The sequence below is a fragment of the Polypterus senegalus genome, chromosome 4 (genome assembly GCF_016835505.1).
Source record: "Polypterus senegalus isolate Bchr_013 chromosome 4, ASM1683550v1, whole genome shotgun sequence".
Taxonomy (NCBI): Eukaryota; Metazoa; Chordata; class Cladistia; order Polypteriformes; family Polypteridae; genus Polypterus; species Polypterus senegalus.
In genome coordinates, this window is record NC_053157.1 from 105,288,237 (window position 1) to 105,308,803 (window position 20,567).

Here is a 20,567-nt window from a genome sequence, read left to right on the forward strand (position 1 = left end):
TATACTTAGCCTTCCTTCAACAATCTGACAATGCTAAAGGTTATTATCATGTCACCTGTGCTGCCACAGCCCACAATCACAATGTTACCTGCATTTGGATCAGCGCCTGTCAGACCTGATAAGAGCACATGTTGCTTGCTCTGGTTTACTTAAGGGACACTAAAACTGCAAATTTCTTCCTTATAGGAAGTTTGGTTGTTAAATAGCTGCTTTCATCGTTAAGCTTACACTGTAGAAATGCATTCAGGGTGTCCACAAGAGTGAAGAGCTGTGGCTGCGGCAACCTATGTAGCACATGTTCAAGAGTAAGCATGATGTAATGTGACTTTTTCAACGCGAGATTGAGAAATTTTGGGCCAGTGCAAATCCTCAACCTGTTTTATTTATAATCACCATATTGCTTATCCACCTGCAATATGCCTTGTGGCTTCATACATATCAGTTTGTGTTTTCACTGCCTGTTGAATGGCAACTGACACATTATGGGAAACACCCTGCACAGGTGGGACAGAGGTGTTCAGTTCAAAATGCACTTTTCCTTGGAATGATTCTACTAGTCCACTGAATACATCATCATATGCATTAATGACAGACTGTTTTAAAAATGATCTTTTGGGCATTTGCTTCAATTTGTGCAGCTCCATAGTAATAGTGAATTTCATTAATCCCAGTTGTTCACATATTGAGCCAGACATAAGCGGCTGCTGCTTAGTTCTGACAATTTCAAATTCAAGTCAATGTGTGCGTTCTCAAATTGTGCATGCAGTCCGGAAAACTCCTGTTGACTGCATAATCTCTCCTGAATATAACTTCAGCCTGACAGAACTTGGCAGCAGCTTACTTTGTGATGCAAGCCACAGCTTGTCTCTCAGACTCATTACATTGCAGGTTGCACCTGTGTCAAGCTAGCATGGCAGGGGATTGTTGTACATTTAAAGTGTGGAATACCATTTATTTTTCTTCTGGCATTATGGCTGCCAGTTGTCACACTAGTTAACATTATATCATGTACTGTTTGATCATCACTTTCAGATGTATCAATTAAAAAATATGCACTTCCCTGGCTGAAAATCTGCCACTTGACAAACACAGCCTTGCAAAACAGTTGCTTAAAATGCAGGACTTCCCATATGCAGGGCATTGCTCCTTGCTTTGCTTGTATCCTGAACCACAGTATTTGCACATTGCTAATATCAGTGTGCCTGCATTGCCATCGGACATAATCCTTGAAAATCCTTGCACCTTTACACTGGTGTTTACATTCTTTATCTGCTGTCTGTTCCGATTCATCCCTTGTAAATGCAAGACTGTAGCCTCTGCTGTGCGCTTGATTTCAATTGTACTGGTCAGTATCAGATCTCTCTCTCTCTCTCTCTCTCTCTCTCTCTCTCTCAATAAGCAGTGCCAGGTTGGTTACTAAGTGATGCCTAGCACTAACCTGTCTTATAATAGTTTGTCCTTTAATGTTCCATATTCAGAAACCATTGCTTTTTTCCTAAAGGCAAGTAACATAGCTGTCAATTGTTTCTAGACCCTCGTCATGTTTACAGCTTCAGGAGACAAATACTTCATATATGACGTTCTGTGCAGGCTTAAAATAAGCTTTAGGTGGTGTTAGAATGACATACTCATTACCCTGTTACTCTGGAGAAAGCTTTAGGTTATGCTTATAAATATATTGGCATTCACCACCCATTACTCGTCCAAGTCTTGCCACTTGAACCTTTAGAGGCTTTCCTGTCAAGCCTATAGTGTTCAAAATCTTTTCAAAATATTTTACAGTTTACACTTAAGTTTCCATTCATCATCATTACCTCAGGGGAAGAATACTGTGTGTTTCATCCATCCCTCAAGGGTTTCCCTTTTATTTTCAATTTGATCGCTTACAGTACTTCCCTCTTGACAGTAATTAATGATATTGTGAATACCTAGAGTTGTATACTAAATTGCAGTAACAGAAGTTTAACCTCTGAAACAAAACCATATAAAGCTTAAAACCAGTTGGAGTAAATTGTGATTCGTGATATCTGTGATATATTTTTCAGGCTAAAGAAAATGCAATAGGTAATTTCACTTAGTTTTTAGTATGCTGCTGCCCTTTTAACTGTAACTAGGATACTTTCAGTGTTTAACAAATACAATTTACTTGTAGAAATAACTGTATTTTGAGTGAAGTGTTACAAACTCTAAAATGAGATTTAATTAATTCATTGAAAACCATTTACTAATTAATTGATATTCACATGGATTATTGTTGAATGCACTGCAGACTGAAAATATGCGTATGCCAAAAACTGCATGTGAATAGCATATTTGAAGATTTAAAATGAATTTTATAATTTCACAGTACAATCAGAGTGGGGGGAGTCCCCTGTGAAGCTCAAAACACCGTAAAGCAACAACCCACAATCAATGATCCAAGGGAACAGTCCCATCAAGTATTGAGCGCTGATAAGCAACAAAATACAGTCAACAACCTTTATCCCCCATGAAGCACCTGTTACCCATGAATAACACCCATGCAGCATTTCAAAAGTGCTATGTGGCACCATTAAATTGCAGATGACTTGTGCATTAATGGAATGTCACTGCTTACAGTTAACAAAAGCAGATTCATTCCCACTAGGTACCCTTATTGTATTATAAGTTCAGTAAATTGCTTCAATTATGTTAGGAAAACCAAACACTGCTGCAAAATGCCTTTTTATGTTGGCAGTTTTTTATGTTGGTGAAAACATGTTATGTTTTATTTATGTACACTCACATTATATGAAAACTGAATGTAGCACCTCGTCAGTCGTTTAAAGACTTCCAGGATGTCGGGCATGATAGAGTGAAGGTTGACTGAGATACTCCTGACCTATCAACCAGTACCCTAAAAAGTGACAACAAGTGGCCTTTATAAACTGACAAAAAAACAAAAAAATTCTTCAGTGCCAATACGCAGCATTGGTCCTCTTAAAAGAAAACTTAAATACAGTCTATACATCATATTCATCACTTTTGAGATTTAATATATTTGTCAAATCAATGTACATTACAATAATTGGCTTGCTGATATGAATTATTATAAGTGTGAGTTGTCAATTAGCTGGTTTGGCTGCATTTCCTTACTTGATTAAGGGTGTCTCCAAGATACAGTATCTCATAATGTATATGCAAATATTTCAAGATCCAAAAACATCCAAAATCCAAAAAACTTCTGGCACCAGGTATTAGGGATCAGCCTTTATAATGGGCTACTGCATTCAGCACTATTAATGCAGCATAAATGTTTTTATTTTTCTAAAAACTTTTTATATTTGTGGTTGTTGCAATTACAGAAAAAGTGTAAAATATATTTGATATAATTTGAACATTCAGTATTGAAAATTTTATTTGGCTTCAATCAAGATAGCTTTACTCTGGACCTGTGCTATAACACTGAGGGAGAGAAGTTGGCATACAAAATATGCATAAAATACAGTATCTGGAGATGGAAGGAAAACCCACTGTTGAAAAACTTATAGAACTCTGAGTCAAAAAAAAATCAAAGGAACCAAAATACCAAAACTGAGGTATTAACCAAAACTTGCAATATAAAAATGTGCAAAGTCCTGACTTACTAAAATTATTTAATATCTAATGCCATAAAACCATAGACATCAAGACTAGGGTGCAGGCATCTTAAATACTGTCTGGGAGATGATATGGCTTCCTGTTGTTAAATGATAAAGACAAAGTAACATTTCCAAAAACTTGGCCACCACACTGAAAAATACTCAAAATGGCAATGCAAAAATGTTTAAATTAATAACAAGTGTAAAATGAACAAATTACAAAAGAAACAGAAATTTACATCCTCAACATTCAAAACTGCTGAATCACAAGAGAAGCAGAGTCTTAGTGTTCATTCTTAGGCCAGGTTTATACATCATGAGATGTAACACATGCTACTGCTACACAAGCAGTGTACTGTTCATACTTGCGCTCGTACTTTACATAAATCTGGAAGATCCCACCAGGGCGCAGAGCCACATATCATCACAGTGAGAAAACAACATTCGGCTTCACTGAGTTGTGAATTGCCTAAAACATCCATTAAACTCCTAGGACACCTTGTCAAAATATCTATGAAAAGGATGGATGTTTAATGACTACATCCATCAATCCAGGGTTGCGCCCATTTCAGCAAGCAACAGGCATAAGATAGAAACAATGTGCAGAGAGCTGAAATTTCATACATTTAATGTGTTCTGTATGGCAATTGCTGCCTGCTGCTGCTGTCAGTGCAGGAGGAAGCCCCAGAAGCACATAGTGATTAACAACTGGGTCAGTTTTAAGATGACGTTTACAATGGTCTACTTTAATGACAAATAAAAAAAGTATGAGATTAAAGTGGGAATTTAGAGATTAAAGCCAAAATTTCCACTTTAATCACAAAATAGACCTTTTCCCTGTGCCCCATTTTTTTGTGGCTCAAATACGCTTCTGTACATTCTGTTACTGTTGTAAAGGTGCAAAAAAAAAAAAAAAAGATGGCACAGAAGATGGTATGTGATACTTTAATATATATTATGTCATTGCTTTAGGGAGTATGCGACACTTAAAAAGAAAAACTCCACGAATACATTTGTATGTCAGCATTTTGCTTCACTACAACGAACCATTCATCAAACATCATAGCACGCACATTGATTACGTAGGATCTGTAAATTGGCTGGATGTCACATGTAGATAGTAAACAGAAACTCTGAAATCACATTCCAACTTGTACATACTGCACACACCTCGTTTTTTTGCTGGTACTACAACTTGCACCTTTGTTGTGTTGATTTCTAAGGACGTGCACAGAGAACGCATCAAATGAATGCGTTCTGAGCGTGGAACCAGCCCTTAAAAAGTAAAGATTCTCTGACAAGGGGAAGTAAAAATCTAAACAAATTTAAAAACCAAGTGTCTATAATTGCATAGTTTATGAGATGATATTTTAAAGCTTCCATATTAGCTATGTACTGGCATTCTTTCGCTCATTATTTGTCTTTGAATCAGATTGTGCTTACAGAGCTGCCAAAAGTAGAAAGGGTAGAGCACAAGAGGAAATATTTCATGTGATTTCATGGTGTATGTTTTCTTGAGAGATGAGTGACAAGCTGAGGTGTAAATACAGGGGCATTTGCTTTTAAAAGAATAAAATGAGTTTGGATAAGGAGGAAACGCAATATTAATGAGTAATGATGGCTATAGGTCACAGCTAGGAGAAAAAAGGCACACTTATTTTATTGCTATGGAGCTGTCCTCAGGCTGTTTAGAATCATTAATAAACTATCAAGAGTATATTATTCATTTATTTTTAGTAGAGCTGTGAGACTGAATGTTAATATTTGAATATGATTTGATATATATGAATTATATTTGAAAAAGTTATTATTCAAAGGCAAAAGGTGATATTTCATTCTAAGTAAAGGTTGTTATTGGAACATTAGAAAAACTTTAGATGAGAACAGGCCATTGAGTCCAACAAGTTCCTCCATAGTATTCACTTAGAGCATGGCTTAGAAGTTCAGTTGGGCCAGATTTTCAAACCAAGATATTTAGCTGGGCCAGACATTTTTAACAGCCAGTAAGCAGCAGGTATTGACAAATTTTAAACTAACACAAAGTAATGTTTATTCATTGTTTCTGTTTAAAATCTGGTCACATCTGACACTGGCACATCAAAAAGTGCTTAAAAAATTAAAAATATATATTTGAACAGAATCTGAGGTAGTAGCAATACTTTTTTTCCACTTTTGAAATAAAAATATAAACATTTGGTCATATCTGTCCTAGGCACATCTCAAAGCGCATAAAAACAAAACAGTGCACTGTATTAATAATACCATTTGTTTCTATTTTGAAATAAAATAAATATTTTGGTCAAATATGACCCAGGTACATCACAAAGTGCATTTAATAGAATAAAAAAGAACTATTGATACTATCAAAGCTACCAATGCAGAAACCCGTATTATGATGTGTCTTGCTACTGCATGGGCTGTTGAGGGTGGAGTCTTGGGGAAAGCACTTTGTGAGTGTTCAGGACACTTCCCTAGAGATAGCTGAGTGACAGGATCAGGGTGAGAAGGGAGTGAATGGTAAAAGACCAGGAAGAGGCAAAAAAGTGGAAGGCTACATTATTTTTTGTTCCTGTGACCCAGACGAGGAGTGGTAGGGCACCCTTTATAACGTGGTACACCAAATAAAAATCCAGTCCTCATTTTGAACATTCCCCGGAAAAAAGTCTCTTGTGTGTCTCATTTGACAAGTCATCACAGTAGACTACTACAGCCACATACAGACACACAACAATTGCACTGCATTTTGGATTGAATGTTGCTAGGCCACACGGAGTGTTGCATTCATGGTCTGTACTACTGGAGAAATGTATCTAGACATATCTAGAGAGCTTGAAAAATGTGTCTTTCTCAATTTTTCTCTGGATTTCTGTTGGAACCACAAGCTGGACCACACGGTGGTTGCTTCTATGCCAGATGTGGCCTACCATTTGAATGGGCAGGACCTATATTTTATACAAAATAAAATTAAGGTTGAGATTCGAAGGTTCCTTAGGCCCTGCTCTCCACCACCTATTTTGTAACTTATTCCATCTGTTTATGGTTCTTTGCATAAAAAAAAATTCTAACACTTCTACAAAATCTGCCATTAACAAGTTTCCAACCATGTCCCTGTGTTCTTGTTGCAGAATTTATTTTAAATTAACAACAAATTGCTTTCATAATTTATAACACTTCAATCATGTTACCTCTTAATCTCTATTTGATAAAACTGGAAGAGGTTCAACTCCTTCAATCTCTCATTACAACTCATACCGCTTAGTCCCAGAATCAGCCTAGTCAGTCTTCTCTGAACTTCTCTAGCACTGATATGTCTTTTTTGCAATACAAAACCAAAACTAAACACGTGAGGCCTCACTAGTGCATTACATATCTTAATAATAACTTCCCTTGACTTATACTGCACATATAGCAATACATAGCCCGACATCCTATTTGATTTCTTCATCACTTGTACACTAGCTGGATGTAGATAGCAATGAATCCACTGTGACTCCTAGGTCCTTCTCATAAAGTATAATTTCAGTTTTAAGACTTCCCATTGTATATTCAAATCTAACATTTTTACTTCCTACATGTAGTCCTTTACATTTACTTACATTAAATTTAATCTAGCACAAATCTGCCTAAACCTGTATGCTGTTGCAGGGTTCAATGACAGTTGTAGCATGGTCATTGAAAAACCGCTGTTTATAAATCACCACTCGAAGGCTGCATACTAACTTGGCAGGTTATAACAATAGTGAGTTTAGCTGAACAGAGATGGAGTGTTGAATAGACAGAGGAGCTGTGATAACAAGGATGATTTTTTAAGCATACCGTGTGATTCATGCCGAGCTGTATATATGGGGCAAACATCAAAAACACTCGCCACATACATACTGTACAGGAAAGTTGCAATGCAGTCAGAATAAAGGACTCACGGTCTCTAATTTACATACATACAAGTTTGATCGGATGCATGTTTAAATAGGACTCAGTGCAAGTAAAATTCAAGGCTAATACTAAGAATGCCAGAGAACTGGATGAAACATGGCTATCCAATGAAAACACCATTATCAAACATTTGGACATGAACCCAGAATATGCAAACTTGAAAAGAAGAGCAGGCATGTAATAAATGAAACATTACAACCAACACCCTCTGTAAATGACCCAGATTATTTGTTCTATTTGATATTTTTTAGATACTTAAATCCCTGAACGAATTATACCTTATAATGTTCATTAGACTCTTATTTTGAAATTGAGAATGGGCAACTTCCGGGAAGGAAGTTCGAACTGCTACTGTTTGCTCACCAGAAAAGGTTAATGAGAAAGTTATCGTTTTCCATCCATCTTTAAATTAGCATCTAGCTGGAAGGCGAACAACTCTTACGATGTGTCTATGGTAATTTGTGAATAAATGGGTTGGAATACCCCACCATGGTCCATTTGTCACGATCATTGAGTACATCGTCTGAATAAAGTCCAGCTGGAATGCTACACCCTCCAAATCCCACCTCTTCAATCCCCCACCCCATCCACCTTTCCTCCTTATTTTCTATATATTGCCTTGAATTCCTGTAAGCCCAATCATTTTCCTTTGATACAAATATGCAAACCGTATCACAGACCAAATATACTGTATAAACCAACTGCATAGAGGTTATTATGATTAATACTGTTTTACATATTGCTAATGTGGTAAAATGGATTTATTAAAAGACTCACAAATGATATTTTTCTTTTATTTCAGTGACCGCTGTCAGTGCCAGTTATAATAGACAGTACCTGACCTCATTCCTACTTTGAGGTATACAAACAGCCATTCTGTTATATTTTATAGCACACTGACAAATTTTTCAATTTTTTGGGAAATCCCTTGCAACCAAATTATTGCATAAAACATTTTTTTTTCTAATGTTTACCCAGATTATTACTCTAAACAAATCATGTCTGATTGAGAGAGGTTTGTTTTCCACTTTTAACAGAATTCTGGCACCCCATTATATAATACCCTCTCATATGTATTGCACTGCTACTTGTGATGTATTCTTTACTTTTTTGAAAAACAAAATTGATAATAGCCATCAACAACTAGTATCTTCAATATGTTCATCATCCAATTCTAATTTAAATATTTCAACTGAGCCTCCTTTTATTTATTTATCAGCTTTTGAATTGCTCACTAAAGCTGAAATTTCTTCTCTTATTCATAAATCTACATCTGCCATTTCTCAGCTGGATCCCATGCCTACTCGATTAATAAAAGCCTGCTTGCCATCACTTTCTTCACTTATAACTAATATAATTCAGTCCTCTCTGAGATCTGGTTTTGTTCATTTACCCCTCAAATCAGCTGTAATAATTCCAATTTTAAAGAAACCTAGTACTGACCTCGATAACTACAATAATTATCATTGTATATCAAATCTACCATTAATTTACAAAATTCTTGAAAAATTAGTGGCAGCACAGGTTAATGTTCATCTCATAGATAACAACCTGTTTGAGACGTTTCAGTCCAGCTTTTGTCTAAAACATATTGATGGCTGCTGATGTTGGTCTTTTAACAATCTTTGTGCTACTCGATCTGAGTGCTGCCTTTGATGCTGTATCACATACTGTTTTGTTGAATTGGTTAGATGCCAAGTTCTATATATCTACAAAGCCCAACTCTGGCCTTCCTCTTTACTGCCTCAATGGATGTCTACTTGAGGTAAAATCTTCGGTTTCTTCTAATTTCCTCCAACTCAATAGCTATAAGACAGAGGTTCTCCTCTGCTTCATCAAGATCTAATACTTTTTCGCTTAACATTGATGGTACCTCTGTCGATCCCTCCTCTCAGGTTAAGAGTCTGAGGGTTATCTTTGATAGTACTCTGTCTTTTGAATCCCATATCAATACACAGACTATTACACGGTCATCTTTTTTTTATCTTCGTAGTACTGCATGCCACGAACCCCCTCATACTAAATAGCACCGCTTTCCTTACTCCTGCATTGGTCACTTCCTGTATTGAATATTGTAATTATGGTCTGTATAGTGACCTACACAAGCTTCTCCATAAACTCCAACTTGTTCAGAATTCAGCTGCCCATATTATAACTTAGACCTCTTCCATGCAACACATTACCCATCTCTTAAACAGCTTCATTGGCTTACTGTAAAATTTCACATTGATTTTAAAATGGTTTTACTTGTCTTCAAAGCACTTCATAACCTTGCCCCATTACACCTATCTGACTTCATACACACCTAACTGCACTTTTAGGTCCTCTACATCTAGTCTTCACTACACCTTCACTGCACATTTGAACACTATGGGCTCCAAGGCATTTAGTCGTAGTGCACCTTGTCTCTGGAACTCACTGCCACAAAACATTCTGGATACAGATTCCCTACCCATTTTTAAAATCCCTTCTTAAGACTTATCTATTTATGTTAGCTTAAACTACATGACCTTAAGCTGTATTCTTATCGCTATATTTTCAGTTCCATAGATATATGTATGTGTATGTCTACATGTATGTTTCTTTGTTTTTTTTGTTGGTTTTAAGATTGTATTGTTTGTACGGTGTCCTTGGGTGTTCAGAAAGGCACCTTGAAATAAAATGTAGCTTGTGTGTCTACCTTAATTTTATCTGTCTGGAAACACTTTAAAATTATAACTATAATGATGCACAAAAACTGCCATATTCAAAAGACATTAACTCTTTGCAGTTGAGCCGGTTTGCAAACTAAGTTTTATGTTTTAAACTGTTACTTTAATGAAGCCAATACTTTGTGCCTGCATAGTGTGGATGCCTGCTAAGAGTCTGGCATGTTGAGCTGAGGCAAATTAAGCTAAGCTGCCAGTTTAATAAATTATTGTAGTAATATGTTACAGTGTCTTTTTTCTTTCTTCAAAGAAACATGCTTTATGTAAAACAAATGTGCCTATGACAGGGGGAATTGCGGGATGTTAAAATGAAAAAATGTAATAAAATGGCAGCATGATTCTGTTTTAAAAACATATAGTATACTGTTGAATGTATTTAATTGAATATCACTATACAGTGGAACCTCGGTTTGTGAGTTTACGAGTGTTTTGCAAGACGAGCTAAATTTTTTAATAAATTTTGACTTGATAAACGAGCGATGTCTTGCTATACAAGTTGTATGGATACACTTTGTCTGCTGAGCGTCATGTGATCACAACTGAGCAGATTGTTCTCCTCTCTTGCGCGAGCGTGTCTCTCTCTCTTTCCTTATCTCTCTCTCTCTCTCTCTTGCTTGCGCGCGCTTCTCTCTCTCTCTCTCTCTCTCTCTCTCTCTCTCTCTCTCACACACACTCGTGCGCGTCTCTCATCTCTCTCTCTTCTTATCTCGCTCGCTCACGCGCATCTCTCTCTCTCTCTCTTCTCTTGAGGGCAATCGTCTCCTATTCTCCGTCTGAATCTGCGTGCCTCACTCATATAGTGAACAGCCGTACGAGCGTATACTGTTTACTACAGCATTGTGACTGTGTGTGTGTGGTGCGTGCGCTGTGAAGTGCGAGTCCCTGTCTTGCACCCCAAAACACGAACCTGAATCTCAGTACTTTAACAACACCAGCTTTATTCAGCTTGAAACAGCAACAGTGCGGTTATTTATTGTAGCGGGATCTTTATAATGTTCCTTGTATCACCCATCGACGGCAGGCGCTTACAGCATGTCTGCAATCTTTTTGGATACGCTTATACAGCGAACTGCTACAGCGCTGGGAGACTGCTTTGGGACACTCTTCCGGTTTCGTCCCATTGGGTGGAATCCCACAAGAGTTTAGAAACGCACTCACACCAGCCATGATTCTTGTTAAAGGTAAAGTGCAGGTTAATTGTTTTATGTATTTTATTTTATATTTTGTATTAATCATTTTTATATGAATAGTTTTGGGTTGTGGAATGAATCATCTGAGTTTCCATTATTTCTTATGGGGAAAGTCACTTTGATATACGAGTGCTTTGGACTGCGAGCACGTTTCCGGAACGAATTATGCTCGCAAACCGAGGTTCCACTATATTGGGCTACCATATTACTGCTAACACAGCTGCAATCCTATAATGGAGAAGACTGATTTGGGCAATACAAGATGTGTTGGGTACAGAGATTGTGTTTGTGGGCTTCAGCATTTTCTCGTTTTCCAAAAGACATTAATGGTATTTATTTGAACAAATCACTTGGTTTGGCCATCGATGCTGTCAACTTTCTTGAAAGACTGAGCAAAAAAAGAAAAAATCTCGGGTTGCAAGCATATGTGAACTGCTGCATTTGAAGACATCGAAAAAGCAGTTTTTATGTGATTCAGTGATGCTCTTTCAAGAAACATTCCTAATAATGAGGCACTCATTCAAGAAAATGTGAGGTTTCTAAACACTCTTGGGACCCACCTGGATCCACCCCCCCCCAACCTCCAACTGGACAACACACCAAAGAACGTCCCGAAGTACGATCACCGCGTCTGTGGAAGACTGTTTATCTGTTTCTGAGGCAACAGCAGGGCTCACAGTTCTTTTGCATCTCTCAGCCAAAGTAAACTCAATGGGTGATGCAAGGAACATTGTAAATGCAGGGCACAGTATAACTTGGCCACTAACCTGGCCATGACCCTGCCTGACTGCTGTTTCTGTTTATAGGAGAGTGGAGATCACACTAGAATAAAACACCCTGCTGTTCCTGTTCAAGCTGAATAAAGCTGGTTTTACTAAATTACTGAGACCAAGCCTCGTGTTTTGGGATGCAAGACAGGGACTTATAGTATGACCCTGATCTTTTAGGATTCGCTTCTGTGGCACTTCACTGCACTGCTGTGAGCCTGCTGTTGCCCTGCCCCGGCAATGGATAACAATCTTACACAGATGCGGCAATCACGGTTCGGACCACACTTCAGCATGACATTCCCATTGGGTGGGGGGATCCCAAAGGAGTTGAGAAATCTCACAATATGAAGAATAAGAAAAGGATAATTTGGCTTCTGATTGATAACTGTGCTGCCCTCAACATCCTTCCGCATTTAAATAATGTCCGCGTTGAATTCCTCCCGCCCAATTGCACACCAGTGCTTCAGCCATTGGATTTGCACCATGAAAGTGTATTATCACAACGAAATGCAGAGAAAAATTCTTGTCAGCATAACTTGTAGACTGGAGGAGATTAAAATTAACACGAAAGAAGACATTGAAATGATTGCAAATGCCTGGATGCAAGTGAAAGAAAACACTATAGCAACAAATGCACAATCTCATTACAATGAAATTTTCATTACAACGAAATATTTTTTTGGTCCCTGGCAGTTCGTTGTAATGGAATTTTACCTGTTGTGGCAGTAGGGGGCAGTAGTGCACCCTCGAACCCTCAGGTACAACTCCGGAGACCAGGTAATAGTCCAAGAATCTTTTATTTTCTTCCAGTGCACCAAGCACCTTCCACACTCCTCACAAATCTCTTCCAACACACACAATAACCTCTCCTCCTCGCCCAGACACTTTGCTCCTCTCCCACCCAGCACAGCTCAGTGTCTGGACTGAGGCACCGTCCTTTTATAGGCCCCGACCCGGAGGTGTTCCTGTCCCAGCAGTCTATTATTCCTTCCGGGTCAGGGCAATCAGTCTATTACTTCAACCCGGAGCACGCCATACCTTCCTGTCACGCGGACCGTGGCGTACTCCCGGGTCATAAGGCACAACAGAGCCCATAAGTCCCCCCACAGCGACTCCTGGTGGCGCCCAAGGTATCCAGCAGGGCTGTGTATAAACACCACAGAGTCCATAAGGCCCTGCTGGACCTCGGGGCACGATCCCGCTGTCGGGAGAGCTCCTCCTGTCGGCCTGGGGGTGCGGACCGCCTCGGAAGCCGGCAGTCTTCCGCATTTCCCCCCCCTTAGTGACGACTTCTGGGGCGGAGCGTCCGCCCGAGAGGGACGCCCTCCTCCAGGAGGACGCGCCATCCGGCCTTGAATGCGCTTGTCCCTGTCCTCGAGCGAACCTTGGAGGGACGGTGTCCTTCCTGTCTCCCCGGGGACAATAGCGCCTCTCGTGGCCCGGTCGCCGCAATTATAGCACCGACGGAGTCCTCCTGGCTGTTCCCTCTGCGGGACCAAAACATCTCGGGAACTCGGACAGCGCCGTCTCCGCCCTTCACCTGCCAGGGAAGTCATCATGGCCGCCTGGCGGCCCTCAAGCCTTCCTTCCATCCTGTTGGGAGACCCACCATTCCTTTTGGGGATCTCCCGCTAATGTGGGCTTGCGCTCAGCCTGAGGCCCTCCATGGGAAGAGGAGAGCCTCTGTGCTGTCTGCACACCCGCTACCTTCCGCTTACTGGGAGTCGGCGTCATTTGCACCGCCCCGCACCGATGAACAGCACTATTCAGCTGCACCGCACGAGCGGCGCATCCCCGCACTCCTACCACCGGCGCTACCCGCGACTTAAGACCGGTCGGGTCCTGGTGAGCCGTACTGCCCCGAAAGCCACGCCACGCCGCATGCCCCGGCTGTTTGCTCCAGTCCCCACCATTCGTCATCGTACCCCAGTCTCTTGTCGGTCACACAGTGCTTTGCACGCGCGCTACTCATTCTCCGCGTGCCTGATCGCACTGTGTCCCCTTACTCTACGACACGGGAGGGACTCACCTGTACTCCCGCGATCGATCATCTCCGAGCTTCCGCGCAGCCGCTGCACGAAATCCTTCAGGGCCTTTTCAGGTGCTGCTGCCGTCGCTCCTAGTTCCTCCACTCGCTCTTTAGGTCTTCGACACCCTGCAAGAACGGTGCAGGGGCTCGAGGTATTTCGAGACCCCGTAAGTCCAAACAGTTAGTTACTACGGCCGGCTGCATTTTCGCTTCGTGTTGTGCTTACCTTCCGCCGGGAACCAATGAGCACGCCGCCCCAGGCACGTGTTCCGCTGGGTCGCGCAAAGGCCCTGGGAGTTGGAGTCCTCAGAGGGACGGCTGGCTACTACAAGCCGGCTGCGGTCTGCCTTTTCCTTTACCGCTGCAGACTCGCAGCCACAACCCGTCCCTCTTTGTCGGTGGCTTTTGTTTCGGCGCGCCCGCCTTCCTCCCTTCGAGGAGGCTCGGACCCGTTAGGGGACGACCGCCTCGCCGGCGGACTCGGGTTTCCTCCACCGCCCCGACATCCCCCGCGGGTGACCAGTCTGTTGTCGCCGACCGCGGCTGTCTCTAGCCGTCTTTCACCGCGACTTGCCTTCTGGGAGCCGCGGCCATTTTGCCGAGGCATGAGGCCGTCGTCAAGACGCCGCTGCAATCCTCCCGGCGGACGCCTGCAAAACAGGATAAAACAAAGACGGACGTCGGGCGGTTTACCTGCAGCCGCCTCCGTAACGGAATGCGGCAACCCCGGACCGTCTAAGGAGTACGATCGCCGGCATTTGTCCGTGTCCGGGTCCCAGCGGCCGGGCTTGTTTGGCCCGTATCAGCGCTTTGTCTTCTTCGCTCCCGGTCAGGAGGGTCCAGGACATCGCGGCGTCCGTCATGCCCTGCAGGCGGCTGGGACTGACCTTCTTTTTTTCCGTTTTCTTTCCCATGGCCCTGTAGAGCGGGATAGCACGCACTGTTGCCGCTTCCTTGGCAGCGGGTGGTGTTGTGCACCTCCGTGAAAAATGGGGAATCGACCGAGGGTTGTCTGCCCACACGAAATTTGTTTTTTATGCAGGTCCTCTGCCAACAGACGGCCAGAGAATCCTGCCGCCTCGCCAGTGTGGCAGTAGGGGCAGTAGTGCACCCTCGAACCCTCAGGTACAACTCCGGAGACCAGGTAATAGTCCAAGAATCTTTTATTTTCTTCCAGTGCACCAAGCACCTTCCACACTCCTCACAAATCTCTTCCAACACACACAATAACCTCTCCTCCTCGCCCAGACACTTTGCTCCTCTCCCACCCAGCACAGCTCAGTGTCTGGACTGAGGCACCGTCCTTTTATAGGCCCCGACCCGGAGGTGTTCCTGTCCCAGCAGTCTATTATTCCTTCCGGGTCAGGGTAATCAGTCTATTACTTCAACCCGGGAGCACGCCATACCTTCCTGTCACGTGACCGTGACGTACTCCCGGGTCATAAGGCACAACAGAGCCCATAAGTCCCCCCACAGCGACTCCTGGTGGCGCCCAAGGTATCCAGCAGGGCTGTGTATAAACACCACAGAGTCCATAAGGCCCTGCTGGACCTCGGGGCACGATCCCGCTGTCGGGAGAGCTCCTCCTGTCGGCCTGGGGGTGCGGACCGGCCTCGGAAGCCGGCAGTCTTCCACACTGTATATACCACTAAAAGGCACACTGCACGATATTGTGCAGTGAATACACTTGACTTGAGCATTCATGGTTTCATACACTTTCTCTGTACTTTTAGCATTTATTTGCTGAGAGGTTGATGTGCTTGCTGCTTTTCTTTTCTCCGCCCCAGCGGCCCGCTTCTTCTCTTCTTTCATCTGCATCTTTTTGCCTTAAAAGTGATTAAGTCAGTGTTTGTGTTGCAATTACTTTTTACGTTTTCCTTAATTTTTCATTAAAGCTGGAACTTAAGTCTTCAATCTGCCTCAAGATTGATTTAAGATATGAAGAGGTAGAGGAAGTGACTGCAAAGGTGGTAGGGATGAGAACAGCGCCTGTACACATGTGCCACATGGGTGCCCTGCTGGCAGCTGCCGAGAGTTGATTCTACAATAAATAAAATGAAAATACAAAGAGGAATAACCTTGGAGGTCAATCATCACCCCGAAAGCGGATAGTAGATGTCACATAGTATATGTGTACCAAATTTCAGGTCAATACAGTGGTGTGAAAAACTATTTGCCCCCTTCCTGATTTCTTATTCTTTTGAATGTCTGTCACACAAAATGTTTCTGATCATCAAACACATTTAACCATTAGTCAAATATAACACAAGTAAACACAAAATGCAGTTTTTAAATGATGTTTTTTATTATTTAGGGAGAAAAAAAATCCAAACCTACATGGCCCTGTGCTAAAAGTAATTGCCCCTTGTTAAAAATAAACTAACTGTGGTGTATCACACCTGAGTTCAATTTCCGTAGCCACCCCCAGGCCTGATTACTGCCACACCTGTTTCAATCAAGAAATCACTTAAATAGGAGCTGCCTGACACAGAGAAGTAGACCAAAATCACCTCAAAAGGTAGAATGCCAAGATCCAAAGAAATTCAGGAACAAATGAGAACAGAAGTAATTGAGATCTATCAGTCTGGTAAAGGTTATAAAGCCATTTCTAAAGCTTTGGGACTCCAGCGAACCACAGTGAGAGCCATTATCCACAAATGGCAAAAACATGGAACAGTGGTGAACCTTCCCAGGAGTGGCCGGCCGACCAAAATTACCCCAAGAGCGCAGAGACGACTCATCCGAGAGGTCACGAAAGACCCCAGGACAACGTTTAAAGAACTGCAGGCCTCACTTGCCTCAATTAAGGTCAGTGTTCACAACTCCACCATAAGAAAGAGAATGGGCAAAAACGGCCTGCATGGCAGATTTCCAAGACGCAAACCACTGTTAAACAAAAAGAACAGTTAGGGCTCGTCTCAATTTTGCTAAGAAACATCTCAATGATTGCCAAGACTTTTGGGAAAATACCTTGTGGACTGATGAGACAAAAGTTGAACTTTTGTAAGGCAAATGTCCCGTTACATCTGGCGTAAAAGGAACACAGCATTTCAGAAAAAGAACATCATACCAACAGTAAAATATGGTGGTGGTAGTGTGATGGTCTGGGGTTGTTTTGCTGCTTCAGGACCTGGAAGGCTTGCTGTGATAGATGGAACCATGAATTTTACTGTCTACCAAAAAATCCTGCAGGAGAATGTCTGGCCATCTGTTCATCAACTCAAGCTGAAGCGATCTTGGGTGCTGCAACAGGACAATGACCCAAAACACACCAGCAAATCCACCTCTGAATGGCTGAAGAAAAACAAAATGAAGACTTTGTGTGGCCTAGTCAAAGTCCTGACCTGAATCCAATTGAGATGCTATGGCATGACCTTAAAAAGGCGGTTCATGCTAGAAAACCCTCAAATAAAGCTGAATTACAACAATGCTGTAACAGTGCTGTAAAAGACTCATTGCAAGTTATCGCAAATGCTTGATTGCAGTTATTGCTGCTATAGGTGGCCCAACCAGTTATTAGGTTCAGGGGGCAATTACTTTTTCACACAGGGCCATGTAGGTTTGGATTTTTTTTTCTCCCTAAATAATAATCATTTATAATAATCATAACCATCATTTAAAAACTGCATTTTGTGTTTACTTGTGTTATATTTGACTAATGGTTAAATGTGTTTGATGATCAGAAATATTTTGTGTGACAAACATGCAAAAGAATAAGAAATCAGGAAGGGGGCAAATAGTTTTTCACACCAAATGGTTTGCGAGCTACAACTAATTTAAAAATTAGCATATGGCATTAAATTGATTTTACATGGACCACTAAAACATCTAAAGTATGCAGTGAGCACAGCTATATAAAAACTCTTAACAAATTATTCAAATATCAATTAATGAAATAAAAATACCCCTTAATGTATATCATGCCTCCAAAATGCTACTTTGTTTATTTATTTGTGAAATACATTTATAGGCTATTATTTGATTTTTTGCTTACCCCTGCCTTGGCACTAATTGACTAATCATGTATCTCTGAAAAAATCAAAACATGGGGGTGAAGCACCAGCATAAACGTCACTTAACAGCTTATATATTGGTTACCATGAAGGCCAACTATATAGAGGAGCACAGTGGTAATCTGTCTAGCAACCAGACACTCATGTGCAGTTTTCACCAGAAGAATTCTGAAAAGCCTTAAGCAGGGTATTGTAAATGGTTATGGATTTACATTATTTACAAATTTTGTAGCTGTGGTGACAGTATGAAATTTTGCAGCAGCAGCCTGCCTCTAAATTTGCTTCTTGCAGGAAACACTGAATACACATTGGTTACAGGCATAGCATACAAAAGTACTTTGTTGATTTTTTGTTTTCACATTAGCATTAAGCAGGCTAATAAAATGAATACGTAACAGCAGTGAAAGATTTGAATGATTTTTTGTTAAAGAATAAATTTAGAAAGTTTCAATACAGTTATTGACTGGAGAAGGACTATTACATGCAATCAGAATTTCATTGAAAGTGTTTTGGAATTATAAGTATATTGGTGAAGTACTTAGATAAAGCATGTCAGACAAAATTGTTCAGGAGGTGAGAAATAATAACAGAGCCTTGCTCAAGAAAAAAAAAGAACTGTTGTAAGTTGCAATGTATAAAGGAGAAAGTACTTGGCACTTACATGCTAAAAGATAATACACATATATAAATGGATATGAAGTTAGTTTTAAAGAAAATGTTCTTGATTTATAAATATGGGTAAATCAAAACAAAATGTTTTTTTTTAATTTAACCAATTACAATACAATACAATTTATTTTTGTATAGCCCAAAATCACACAAGGAGTGCAGCAATGGGCTTTAAAAGGCTCTGCCTCTTGACAGCCCCCTAGCCTTGACTAGAAGACAAGAAAAAAACTCAAAAAAAAAAACCCTTGCAGGGAAAAAATGGAAGAAACCTTGGGAAAGGCAGTTCAAAGAGAGGCCCCTTTCTAGGTAGGTTGGGAATGCAGTGGGTGTCAAAAAGAAGGGTGTCAATACAATATAATACACAGAACAGAACACAAGTAATCCTCAATACAGTATCAAAATATTACAAGTACAGAGCAGAAGTTAACAGTAGATGATATCACAGAAAATGATTTGGATTTGTTTAGAGTCCTGGAGACGTCGGCCATCAAGCTGCCTCCCCCAATTGGCCATTCCATAGCTGAGACAGCGCTTTACTTTCCTAGACGTTAACATGGGCAAATTCAGTCCGCAAGTTAAATGTCTTGATCACATAATTTAGTTTTAATTGAACTCTGCTCCTTTTTTCACCAATGCACATTCGCAAAAATCTTAAGTGCCCCTCGTGCTTTATCCACTCAGTCTGATAAAATCCATCCAGCATTAAAACATCATCTGAAATAAGGGGTGTAAGCCGGTTTTCCACATTACTCAAAATATCACAATACCTGAACCTGTAACTTGCTGTGAAATATAACAATTCAAAAAACGTAGATGAAAGCAATAGGACTTCTTCTTCTTTTAGCTGCTCCCGTTAGGGGTTGCCACAGTGGATCTTCTTCTTATATATCTTTCTGTCCTCTGCATCTTGTTCTATTACACCCATCACGTGCATGTCCTCTCTCACCACATCCATAAACCTTCTCTTAGCCCTTCCTCTTTTCCTCTTGCCTGGCAGCTCTATCCTTAATATCAGACAACAGTGAAACAGTTGCTGGGCCAGCCAATCTGATGAAAGGATCGCTCTTTCCCACGATCCCTGCGATCCTCCATCAGGGATGACTTTACCTTAGGCAGGCAAAACAACTTGGCAGGTGGGCCGTGGTACCAAGTGCCACATTTCAGTACCGAGAAGAGAAACAGATTAGGTGAGGGCTAGTATCCAATTATAACTATCATGTTACTTATGTTTTAGTGCTAATGACTAACAACAGAAATGCAGTCTGTAACTGAAGTAGTGAGTCTTCAGCTGGGATTTAAAAGCTGAGACCGAAGGGGCATCTCTTATAGTAGCAGGCAGACCAATTCCACAGTTTAGGGGCCCTGTAACTAAAAGCTCGAACTCCCACCGTTATTTTATTAATCCTTGGAATCCTAAGCAGACCGGTATCTTGAGATCTTAATTTGCGCTCTGGTTTGTAAGTCATGATAAGTTCAGACAAGTAAGCCAGACCATGGCCATTTAATGCTTTATATTTTAAAAGGAGGATTTTGAAATCTACCCTAAACTTAACCGGGAGCCAGTGTAAGGATTTAAGAACTGGAGTTATGTGTTTCTTGTTCTTGTAATAATTCGTGTAGCAGCATTTTGGATTAACTGGAGGCTGTATAAAGAAA